Raw genomic sequence first — 12,213 nt, 5'->3', positions numbered from 1 at the left:
TACGGCGTTCCTCACATGCTAGATGCAAGGAACACTGAGCTCCGCCCTCCTGGAGTTTACCTGAACAATGTACCTGAGATTGCAAAATCTGAAGGCGCACTCCAGGTGCCTCTTTTCTAACCTCCAAGTTAATCATCCCCCATCTGTCGTCATAGTCTTGTTTCAGACTGAGCATAATATGATTAGGCGTCAGTTCTGCTCTGTTAACATAATTATATATAATCATATTCCTCAAAGATTACACTCCCATTTCCAAAATTAAAATCAGCACATTACCGAAATGCCACAGTAGCTATCATTAATGGTGGGCCACTTTTCCAAATGGCAAATCTTATTTATCACATGACATTTCTCATTAATTTCATCTCAGAGAGTAACCTTATCCTTAAATTTGAAAAATACTTTGCACCTCCCCCCAGGTCCCAGGGGCTGATCTAAAAAAAAGTCAGAATGTAGGGCTGCTAGACCTATAGCCAACTGTTTTTGGTTATTTCTCACAGGCCGTTAAACCAAGCTCACTAGAGAGCTGAAGGTGGACCAACAAGACGCGCCTCTCTCTCTCCATATCCTACCTTCCTGAACCTCTCTAAGAGGAGGGAGTATTAATCTGATGGGGTCACAGTCCACAACACTGACTGGACTTGTTTATAAATTCGAATATTAATTGCAGATTGAAAGTTACACACATATATGCTCAGGCATGGCCGTCATGCTCCTGCTCGTTTCTCTCACACACGCTCTAGAAGACTAACGTTTGGGTCTTTGGTACAGTGGCCAGCCAGAGGAGTGAGTCGGCGAGATTTAGGACGAAGGGAGGTGCCTAGACTTTAAGTTTAAGCAATACACACCCCAACCCAGTTTATTAGACAGCTCTGTGTTGGTATTTTGGCCAAAAGCCCAATTAATAATAAAATAATACTTTGAATTTCCCACTTGCCATTATTCTACTTACATAAATCTCCTTTAGGAACATCACAAGGAAGAGGTACAGCTAAGTTATGACGTCTGATTATTCATTAACACCCCCAAACCTCACCAATACTTTCTGGTCTATGTCATTCACTTTACATTTAATCATGTACTGTTCTGTAGCATTTCCTATATTCAAGGAATAGTAAAAACTTTATGTTGCTGACTTAGAATTTATTTGAACCCTCTAGAGTTGACCCATTGCTCCTACATATCTTGTAGTTGTTGAGTGTTGCAGATAAAGAAACAGGACATAGTGGAAAGCTAGATCTATGAATGACAATGATACAGGAATAATTTTAAAAATTAGGCTAACATTGAGCACTTATTATTTACCAGAGACATTTTAAGCACTTTATATGTATTAATTACACTGGTCCTCACAACAAATTTATGAGTACTATTATTACCCCTACATTGCAGATGAGGAAACTGAGCCACAGAAAGTAAGTAACTTGCCTAAAGTCAGAGTTATTAAGCAGAAAGCTGGAAATTGAGTCTAGAGCTCTTAACTACTTTGCTACAATAGTATAATAGTTATGGGTGGACAAATACAGATTGGTAAATTTTGAGGCTCGGTGCCCAGAAGACATCCGAGGAGACAGAGGGCAACATGGGTCCAGATCTCAGAAGAGAGATCAGGGCTGTATTTATAAACTTGCAGGTTGGAAGCACTAGGTGGAATGAGGTCACTCTGGAAGACAGCGCTGAGGGAGGAGTTAATGGACAGAACCATGCGGAACACCAATATTTAAAATAAAGTTGACATTTTAAGTCAAACTGATGATGCAGTAAGCCGGTATTTTTGTATTACATACATATAAAACACACAGTAAATTATAAATCAAAATATGTAATAGGTATACCTACTCTGGGAACTAGAACTACAACGACTATGGGTTATGGAAGCACCTGCTTTCAATACACTGTTGGGCGCAGCACGTTAGACGGGACACCACCCACAACACTGTTTCAACGGGAGGGAATAATCTGCTCTAAAATCTACCTTCAGAAATGACCTCCAAGGAATACAGAGTTGTGAAAAGAAAGACAGCCTAAATAGATGGCCAAATTTCAATGATTCTAAGGCACACGATGTTTCACATTTGTAAGTCAGGAGAACTGGGACAGGTCTCACATAGTTTAATTGGCAGCATTTTATTTCTTAGTGGTACATAAAATATGGTGCATCTTACTACTGATGGTATCTTAAGACACCATGAAATGTGTCTTTTAGAATACATCCCATTCTACATGTGAGCATACATACTGGTATAGTTACAGGAAAGCTTTCTGCTTACAAGGGGTTTACAATCTAATGGAAAGAACATGATTAACAATAAGATACAAATGCAAAGAATAAACATTGATACAAGATATGAAGTGATAAAATGAGTGAAAAGGTTAAAGAACTGAAGGTACTTAATTGCTAGGAAATATGAGTAGCCAAACCAAAACAACTTAAGGCAGTGTGTCCTAAGCACAGTTTTAACTGAAATAGATGAAATCTGATGGAACAACAACAGAAAGAAGGTAGGAAATAAATGATATCTCAACAAAGGCAGAGAGAGAAGATGAATAATGTGAGGTTATGGTCACATCTCTCTCCTCTTAGAACCAGCAACTACCTGCTAGTTAAAGTAAAGCACTGCTTGAAGATAACTAATCAAAGGGGAAGGCTTTTTTTAATCTTCTGTATCTCTCTCCTTTGAATCCCTGTGATAGCTTTTCTTCTTAATCTATTTATTTATTTATTTTTGGCTGCATTGTGTCTTCGTTGCTGCACGTGGGCTTTCTCTAGTTGCAGTGAGGGGGGGGGCTACTCTTCGGTGCAGTGCATGGGCTTCTCATTGCGGTGGCTTCTCTTGTTGTGGAACACGGGCTATAGGCACAAGGGCTTCAGTAGTTGTGGCGTGCGGGCTTCAGTAGTTGTGGCACACAGGCTTAGCTGCTCCGTGGCATGTGGGATCTTCCCAGACCAGGGCTCAAACCCGTGTCCCCTGCATTGGCAGGTGTATTCTTAACCACTGAGGCACCAGGGAAGCCCCCCCTGTAGTAGTTTTAAAATCTACAAATTCTTTGATACTCCTCCCTTCAAGAGCTGCATCTTAACTCCCTTCTCTTTGCCTGTGGGCTGGACTTAGTGACCTGATTCTAACTAATGGAAGTGATGGAAGTGACAGTGTGTGACTTCTGAGACGAAGCCATAAAAAACTTCCTCCTCGCTTTCTCTCTTTCCCCTCCCTCCTCTCATTCTGGGGGAAGCCAAATGCCATGTAATGAGGTCATACAGGTAACCATATGGAAAGGTCTATGTGGCAAGCAACCAAGGCTTCTTGCAGAGGCCTTTCTTCCCACAGCCCAGTGAGTGAGTCACTTGGAAGCGGAGCCTCCAGCCCCGATCAAGCCTTCAGATGATGGCAGCTCCAGCTGCATCCTAACTGCAACCTCAGGAGAGACCTCTGAGCCAGAACCACTCAACTAGGCCACTCCCAGACTACTGACCACAGAAACTGTGAGATAATGAATTTTACTGTGCTGTCACCAAGTTTTGAGGTAATTTGTTATGCTGCAATACATAACTAATACAACCCCAGAATATTTTGTGTCTCTAAAATACCTTTTTTTTAATTTTATTGAAGTATGGTTGATTTACAATGTTGTGTTAATTTCTGTTGTACAGCAAAGTGATTCCATTATACATTTATGTATATTCTTTTTCACATTCTTTTCGATTATGGCTTATCACAGGATACTGAATATAGTTCCCTGTGCTATACAGTAGAACCTTGTTGTTTATCCCCTAAAACACTTACCTTTATCTTCTAACAGTTAAATGTACACCGATGGCCAGTATAGAGAAAATTTCTAGAAGGCTGCTCTCTTCATCTTTACATGCCTATAAGGCTTACTTCAGTGAACTGCATAGTTAAGTACCTGTTTTTGTTTATTATTTGTAAAAAGACTAGTGCTTATACAATTGACTGCAGTTATCCAAAAATGAAGTGATTATATCTTGAATAAGAGTATAGCTACTGGGGGCTTCCCTGGTGGCGCAGTGGTTGAGAGTCCGCCTGCCGATGCAGGGGACACGGGTTTGTGCCCCGGTCTGGGAAGATCCCACATGCCGCAGAGCGGCTGGGCCCGTGAGCCATGGCCACTGAGCCTGCGCGTCCGGAGTCTGTGCTCCACAACGGGAGAGGCCACAACAGTGAGAGGCCCGCGTACCGCAAAAAAAAAAAAAAAAAAAAAAAAAGAAGAGTATAGCTACTGGAGCAGGGTAAAAAAGAAAAATATTGATTTGACCTGATTACAAGATGGAATGAGGGATAACAGATGCAACAATCAAAAGTAACTCCAGAATGACAAATGTATAAGGTGCAAATAGTAGTTATGTTGTACCCTTGGAAAGACTGAAGTGGAAAACTTGCTTGAAGAAAAACAGTAGAGAGTGGCAAAGCACTATAACAGTAACACCCAGAACTGACTTCTTCATTATTAAGGAAAAAAGGACAAGCCACTTGATTAAGAAAGGATTAGCTTCACATGTGTTTCTCAAACTGTTCTACAGAATAGTGGTTCTCATTAAAACATCACAGGTATTCTTTGGGGAAGGGAAAAACAAACAAACAAAAACCCTCTACATACCACAGTCCTAAGTTTTTAAGGCTTTAGGGTGCTAATATGCATTATAAATTTATTTGACCTTAGAACAGTTAAAATACTTGCAGCATTTTAGTATGCCATGAATATAGTTTGGGAAACACCAAATTGGGTAAGCAGGTAGGTAGACAAGTAGATGAGGAGATTCATAGGAAATAAAACAAGACAAATGCAAAAAAATGACCTCACCTAAAAAAGAGAACATAACTGACTACCACTGATGATTATGTACAGTTTCTTAAAGGAAAATAAACTTAGATAAGCTATCAAAAGCAACAACAGCTGCACCAGATGTCAGGGAAAATGAAGATGGAAAAAACGTGATAGGATAGAAAAGAAGAAAATAAATTTCCTTTCCATAGGCCATGGCTCAGAATGCCTTCCATCCCCTCAGCTCCTACTGTGCACCTCATGAGAGCTGGTGTGAGCACCCCGCCATCTAGAAGGTAGGCAGGTAGCTTAAGAGGCGGTCTGATCCCAAACCCTTTACCAACAGTGATGATAACTAACAACCTATCAGATCTTCTTTCTTGGGAAATGTTAAATATATTAAGAGTCCTGGGCTTCCCTTGAGGCGCAGTGGTTGAGAGTCCGCCTGCCGATGCAGGGGACGCGGGTTCGTGCCCCGGTCCGGGAAGATCCCACATGCCGCGGAGCGGCTGGGCCCGTGAGCCATGGCCGCTGAGCCTGCGCGTCTGGAGCCTGTGCTCCGCAACAGGAGAGGCCACAACAGTGAGAGGCCCGTGTACCAAAAAAAAAAAAAAGTGTCCTCAGTGGAAGTGGAAGCAGAGGGACAAAGACACGAAGAAACCAGAGATAAAGCAGTTGAGTGAAGAGTAGAAGATTAGGTGGGCAAGCTCTGGCTGTTTAGTGCCTTGTGCAGGAAAAGAACACCTTTCTTCAATAAGAAATTTAAGTTATTATTGTTCAACCTGAACAACCTTATGTGATGGCCCTGCCAGAGACAGCAGGATCTCAGCCAGGTGATGCCCCTTCAGTCACATTCAATGACCCACCCAGAAAGGGAGAGGGAAGGGAAAGAGGAGTGAATGGGCAGGAGGAACACAGGCTCTGCCTTTAATAAGGAGCATCTAGTTTATTTTTTTTTAATTTTTTCTCTTTTTTTAAATGTATTTATTTTTATTTATTTATTGTTTTTGGCTGCATTGGGTTTCGTTGCTGCGCACAGGCTTTCTCCAGTTGCAGCAAGCAGGGGCCACTTCTTCCCTGCGGTGCACAGGTTTCTCATTGCGGTGGCCTCTCCTGCTGCAGAGCGTGGGCTCTAGGCGTGCAGGCTTCAGCAGTTGCAGCACGAGGGCTCAGCAGTTGTGGCTCGCAGGCTTAGTTGCTCTGTGGCATGCGGAATCTTCCTGGACCAGAGATCGAACCAGTGTCCCCTGCATTGGCAGGTGGACTCCAAACCACCGTGCCACCAGGGAAGTCCCAGAAGCATCTAGTTTAAATCCACCTGAGTGATGTTTTCATACACCAAATATGTTTTCAAATCAGTGGCCAGAGTCTACCCACCCCATGAGGAATCAAGCCAAGCTGTTCTAGCGTCGATACACTTCCCCAGAGTAGCCAGGTTCTGCCCAGGAAGGGAGAGGTTTCCAGAGCCTCCCAGGCAGCTTCTCTGAATTCATACATGCAGACACATGCCCACACTCCAGCTGGCTCACCCTCCTCAGTTGTGTTCACGCCACACACTAAGTGCCACGGCAACTCCACCCGCCTCCTGCTCCCCACCCCCCAAAGAAGTCAGGGCATCAGGAATCAGACCTCTGGGAGCCAGTGGACACCTGTAGGTGTCTCTGCTGAGCGTGACCGTGGCCATGGCCATGGGTGCTGGAATGGGTCTCTGCAGGAGGGGCTCTCCCGTGCTGCTCCAACACTCTGCCTAGAGATGTTGCACGGCCATGCTTGCTCACGAGTTCTCCTTAAGGTTAGTCCAGGCCCACAGCGCAAACACTGTGCCCTTATGAATGGTGTCCTTATGCTACACACAGTCTGGACATCCATACACTGCCCCGGCGCTAGGGTATACGGTAACAAACGCTTCCCACTGAGGCGGCAACGCGGTAATCGGGTCACTAAAGCTGGGCAGTGTCCATACCCCTAACAGCATTCTGGCATCCACAAGACCCGTCTGAACCTGTGGTGCTTCCGTGAGGCCTCTCGAAGTTTAAATTTCTGTTCCACTTTTTCCCAATATGTGAGAATGACTTGGAAGACTCTCTGCTCCTCGTACAAAACCCTCACAAGGCACATGTATATAACTAGTTTAAAATCAGGATATGACCCGTAGCCTCAACTTCTGTTGCAAAAGCCCAAGACAAATAGGCTGTAAGAATTCCTCAAATACCAAGTGATCTATGAATTAGAAGTCTTATCATTTTGTAACGTAACCACATAAAGAAATAGTCCACAGTTAAGTATGTTGCTGACATACTGGCAAATTTTACCAAATAAAAACAACAATTTTACACTAGCACAAACAGGTCACCTTACCAAAAAACCTCATACAGTATTAGCAGTCCTACTGACCTTGTTACCTAACGTACAGACACATATTACATCTTGCATTGCTTGCCAAACCAACAAGTTATACAAATCACAATTCCAAACAAAATCCAATCTAGAAAATAGATTTCGTATTTCAGCATATTTGAGTTATTTGTGGTCAAATGTTCACTAAAATGTCTTAAGCAATCCTAACCATTTTCTCCTCATTATTTAAAAAACACTAGCACTCTCTTAGACAAGAAACTAAGCACAAGCCAACAGGCTCACCAAAATCACACTTAGGACAAGCAGAGCTACAAATCTGGAATAATTACCAAGATATTAATTATTAACAATTACTTAACTATGATTTAAGAGAAATTCTTGGTTGTTGAAAAACCCTACAACGAACTAGAGCACATTATCAGAAACTGATTATCTCAGACAATAGTGTATTGTTTCAGGGTGTGTGTGTGTGTGTGTGTGTGTGTGTGTGTAATGAAGTTCACAGCTGTGCTACACTAATGACTCAAACACCTGAATTCTCTGCTATCTTAACCTTTAAATCAACTACAAAAGAAGCTGCCAAAAGCAGTTAGGAGAAAACCACAAAATTCCCCAAAGAACTTGGTATATACGACTGATTTTACTACGTAAATTTTCATTACTGAGATTTGAACAAGATGTTAGAGAGTCAAAACTAATTTTAAAAGCAAGGGGTGCTTACTAAATCCATAATAATATTCAACATACACTGGTTTTTAGAAGGGCGCAAGCCATATTCGTGTGTGTGTGTTTACAGCACCTGGCATATTTCTGTTCAATATTACATATAATTGTTGCAGGACCTGACAATGATTACTGTCTCACTTTTTAAAAACTTTATGACTAACCATTAAGTCAAAGTTGAAAAAGTAACTGGTGCATTTATTTCTTGATTTAGGTTACCTTCTTGTTGTGAATTGGTTCTCAGTTATTCTAGTTACCTTGTAACAAAACATTGGCAGAGACTATAGGGGATTGAAATTACCTGACTCTACTCTTGCTGAATAAATAATACATTTGACCTGTTCACATTTCATTGTAAAAGATCCACAGCTTTAGAGATTACACTCTAAGCTTTGAAAGCAAAGTGAATCAGAAATCACATTCCTAAGAGCAGCCAGTCTGGAACAGAAGATGTTTATTCTACACTGAATCCCCCTTGCCACTGCAAACCTCTCTAACAGTTCATTACGCTTAAAACAGTTGAGATGGGTAGGACGTATTATAATAAGAATTCTTCAAGGTATTTATCAAGCAGATTACCTCTGAAACTACAGCTTGGTTTAGAAGCCTTTGAGCAGAAATTTGGCCTTCTGTGTTAATCTGTACATACTCATTTTGCATCTTCTCTTGACTCTTATTTTTTTTTACTCTAGTCCATAGAACAATTTATCCTATCAGACTTAATTTTGTTTATATGACTCTTGGAAACACTACTGCAGTGCAGCACTATTACATATGCAAAACTGCTGATTTCAGTGAGCTCCTCTCCTACCCCTCCATCCCCCACCCCTCCCACCCCCATTAAATCTTGGGGGAAAAGTGCTGGGTCCAGTGCTGGGATTTTTCTTTTCTATAGGGTAGGTCTACTTGACTTTTTACTAATGATACCGAAAACTTTTTAAAGACTGCTAGTGTGGGGCTTCCCTGGTGGTCCACTGGCTAATACTCCCGAGTTCCCAGTGCTGTGGGCCTGGGTTCAATCCCTGGTCAGGGAACTAGATCCCACATGCTACAACTAAAGATCCTGCATGCTGCAACTAAGATCCGGCGCAGCCAAATAAATAAATAAAAAGACTGCTAGAGTATGTAGAGTTTCAGACACCAAGAACACAAATAAGCCCCCTTACCTTTTTTAATATTTCAAGGCAAACTGTATTTCTCATAAAAGAGAGTCCTTGGAAGTCACAATGTATAAATACTTCTAATAACAGAACAAATTAATGTCAAGACAGCCAGTAATGTAAAAAGCCTCAGTGCAGCCGTGCCTGTCAAAGAGCATCTGTGTTAGTAGCTCAGGGAAGTGGCATGTGCAGGAAAGCACTACAACAGTGTTCAAAAGAAAATCATTAGGCCTCAGAGGTTAATCCCCTCCCCCATCCTCTTCCTCCGGATCCTTCAAGGCAATTAACCAGTAGAAGGCGCTACTCTGCAACCCACAATATTCACACCAACCTGCATCCTGGGCCCAGAGCTGGGTCTAACCCAGGTGTACTCTTCTCAGCCTATTCCCTGTCCAGCGTTCCAGGAAGCCTCTACATTAGCCCCAAAAGCAGAAAACCAGATCTTTTCTTATAACCCCGATTTTTAAAACAATACAAAACAAAACACAGAGAGCTCAACAGCCAGTATACCTGTCTTATCAAACCTACAGACCACCACCAATATGTCAAAACATAAACACACACACTTTGCTAACTATTAATCTCAAATACAATCTTTATAATCTTAACTGAGACAATCTACTTTTACCTAGAAAAGACGACCCTGGTCACATTCACTACAGTTACAGTCAACTAAACAAATCACTGTCTCCAACAAAGTCAGGGGCAATGAGGAATACGAAAGCTGACTATAAGGCCACGACATATAACGAGGGATTTTATCTTCACATGCACAAAAAAGAAAGAACAGTAGAAACCAGGGCTGCAAAGGCAAGAAGGGGTGATGGAAAAGAGCAGTCTCTGAACATGTTTTTGACTGTCCTTTAGTTTCTGACGTACTCTTCTGCCTCTCAACAAGGTTGCAAAAAAAGGCCAGACAGAAGATGGGTGAAGAAAATTGAAGAAGAAAAGCACCCACCCTTCCTCCATCTCCTCTCCCCTCTCCCAAAAAGAGCTGTGTTTGTCTGTGCAAACCTAGTCCCAAATATGGGAGAGAGAGAATGAATGTGTGTATGGAAGAACAATGAGCCCTCTGCCTGGTATTTTGTGTGTGTGTGTGTGTACGTGTGTGTGTGTGTGTGTGTGTGTCTGCCTCTGCCTTTTTTCCCTTCGACCTCAACAAGGAGAGCTGGAGGCCAGCTTCCCATCCAGCCTAGGCCATCGAAATCCAAACTGGTTCATAATTTACGGTGGAATTAACTCAGCAAGCAAATAGAGGAAAGGAAATAGCTACCCAAAGATGATTTTACTATTGTATAAATCCATCCTCTCTCCCCTCCCCCAACAGACTGAGACTACAGAAACCAGTGTACACCAGACAAAAAGGTCTCTCTTTAAATGGAAAGCAATTATGGAAACTGCTTCAAATCTAAACATAGGACGTGTTAATTTGTGTTACATTAAAATGTTTGTTGTGCAATTCACCGAGTTACCCTTTTACTAGTTATCTTTTTTGTGTTTAAAAAATTGCTTTGGAGAAAACTATTTCAGGATTCATACAAAACTACTTTCTAAATGTACCTTAAAATAGCAACACATACTGAAACATTTAAAGCACCCATTTTCTCAAGGACACATTTTGCTTAAATCAATGTTTGAAGTCTGTAATCCAGAAAAAACTGTAAGCAAACCTTGGAAAAGAGGCAGAGGAAAATGACAATTCAACAATGAATCATTTTGTTTTCCTTTCAACAACTTCTCAAGCAACCAGTTTCAAAGGAAACCTGCAATACTTTCTCCCTCCCAACACATGATCTATGTAAAACTACTTTTTCTTCTTTCCAAAACCCTAAAAAATATACTACTACTAAAAAAATAAAAGCCACTCTCCTTCAGAGAGCTGAACTAAAACATGATAGTAAGAATCCTCTGCTGCCGCAAGTGATTTTTGGTTTTAAAATTCAAGAACCACACAGAGCAAAGGACTAGAGATTTCGAACACAAAGAGAGTATCTTCCCCTAACGTGAAAATGAGACTTTAAGAAAAGTCCAACCCCCAAGACCCCCAAATCCACAAACATTCAAGAAATTCAGTTTCTGTCCTGGACTTCTCCCTCCGCGCCTCCCCGCCCCCCGCCCCCCAGTTCAGCCCATGATTTAGTCACATGAAACAGTTTAACCTCAGACAAGTCAAACCAGAGCAGGACTAATGAAAAGCAATGAAAGAGCAGGGGTCAGCGGGCGAGAGGGACAGCTACCTGGCCCGCACAGGGCCAAGCGGCCCCCGGCCCTTTATTCCCGCCCGCCCCGGCCGTGCGCGGCCCCCACCCGGGACCCGGGCTTCCATGCCGAGCCCTCGGCCCGCCCCACGCCCGGGCCCAGGACGAGGGGCCACAACAGCGGGCAGACGCCGCGCGCGGGCAACTTGGAGACTTACCTCCCCCGGACGCGCTACACCATCAACGGAGGTGTGTTCGAACGGCTCCTGGGAAAGTGGGGGGACGGGGCGGGAGGCCCGCGGGTCTGGGGCCGCCGGGCTCGGGCCGAGGGCTGGCCGGCCGCGGGGACAGAGCCGGGGGCTGCGTGGGCTTCTCTCCCGTGACCTTTCGTGCGGGCTCCACCAGGCTCCGCGCTCGGCCAGTCCTTCAGGAACGGGAGCCAAGGCTCATGTCTGGTTTTGTTTTTCTGAGGGCGAGGGGGCTCCCGGAGGATGATGGTGTATTTTTTTTCCCCCTCAAGTAGGAGAGAAAACGAGGCAGAGACAATGTGGGAGACGAGCGAGGGGAGAGAAGCGCGGAGGCGGGGGCGAGACCCGAGCCGGGCGAGCGTTTCGGGCGTGCGGGAGGAAGAGGAGGCTACGAGCGCGGGGAACGGCTCGCGAGCGTCTGTAGGAGCGGCGGCGCCTCGGCTATGGTGGCCGAGCCGCGGCGGGGCTGCTGTACCGACCCACCGCCCACTCCGCGCTCGGGCCCGGCCCACCTCGCAGTATCGCGCCTCACCATTGGCGAGGCCCGGCGTGACGCATGAGGAGGCCGGGCCAATGGGAGGCGGAGGGCGGGCGAAGGGGCAGGACTTCTTTGAGACTGAGCTTGCTCGCTCTCCCTCTTTCTCTCTCTCTCTCTTTTTTTTTTTTTTTTTCTCCTCTTTCTAATAAAATGAGCAGAAAAGAAGGAGGGGAGCGGCAGAGCTCTGGCTCCGCGGCGGCCCGGCT

The 12,213-nt window shown here is 44.0% G+C and overlaps 1 protein-coding gene across 4 annotated transcripts in view; it reads right to left on the bottom strand.

The window, feature by feature from the left end:
- RERE (arginine-glutamic acid dipeptide repeats) overlaps positions 1-11,918 on the bottom strand; it is a 428,266-nt gene extending 416,348 nt beyond the window's left edge. For 2 of the 4 annotated variants that reach the window (XM_033843759.2, XM_033843770.2), the window contains exon 1: positions 11,440-11,918. The gene's annotated coding sequence lies outside the window, so the exon portion shown is untranslated. The remainder of the gene's footprint in view (positions 1-11,439) is intronic. The other 2 variants (XM_033843768.2, XM_033843778.2) reach the window with 1 other exon arrangement.
- Positions 11,919-12,213: the final 295 nt, after the last annotated feature.

Source organism: Tursiops truncatus, chromosome 1 (assembly GCF_011762595.2).
Source record: "Tursiops truncatus isolate mTurTru1 chromosome 1, mTurTru1.mat.Y, whole genome shotgun sequence".
Taxonomy (NCBI): domain Eukaryota; kingdom Metazoa; phylum Chordata; class Mammalia; order Artiodactyla; family Delphinidae; genus Tursiops; species Tursiops truncatus.
This window is presented reverse-complemented; position numbering and strand designations above follow the sequence as displayed.